This window comes from Wasmannia auropunctata, unplaced genomic scaffold (assembly GCF_000956235.1).
Source record: "Wasmannia auropunctata unplaced genomic scaffold, wasmannia.A_1.0 LD311192.1, whole genome shotgun sequence".
NCBI lineage: Eukaryota > Metazoa > Arthropoda > Insecta > Hymenoptera > Formicidae > Wasmannia > Wasmannia auropunctata.
The window spans coordinates 1-571 of NW_012051698.1; the positions used below are offsets into that span (position 1 = coordinate 1).

Below are 571 nucleotides of genomic sequence, written 5' to 3' on the forward strand. Positions count from 1 at the left end.
TCCCGTGTTTTGGTCACCGATGCTTTGTAGGTACCATTTACGTTCGAAAGCACAAGCTGTATATTTAATTCAATGAATTCTCTATTATTGACTATTATCTCTTTTTATAAACTTACCCTACAATCTTCGGGTTTTGAAAGTACTACGACCACATCTTTTCCTAAGATAAAACGAGTAATATTTCCATACTTTTTTGTAATTGAATCTACAAAGTCTATGAGTTCTGTAAAGATATATTTACATATAATACCGTTTACAAAATTAAAATATTTTTGAAAAATTTTTAAACATTTATTCATAATAGTCATAATTTTTATATTTAATTTTACCTAAATAATCAATATTATGTACATACGTAATTAATTATACAACATATTGTAAATTATATAATTATTTGTACAAAACATATAAAAAGGAATTTACTGCAAGTATTTTAATTCAACACGAAGCTCGATTTAAATAAATGTTTTTATCTTAAAATTATACTTTAAGACATATTTACTCACTTTTATAATGGAGAGCAATTTGCAATGAATTAACAACAGTTAAAAATATAGATGCACCAGGCAGA

The 571-nt window shown here is 24.5% G+C and overlaps 1 long non-coding RNA gene across 1 annotated transcript; it reads right to left on the reverse strand.

The window, feature by feature from the left end:
* Positions 1–571, reverse strand: LOC105461006. The gene is made up of 3 exons (XR_975891.1): positions 507–571; positions 117–223; positions 1–56 (listed from the first exon to the last, which is right to left on the reverse strand). It is a non-coding gene; the product is annotated as an uncharacterized LOC105461006 (long non-coding RNA).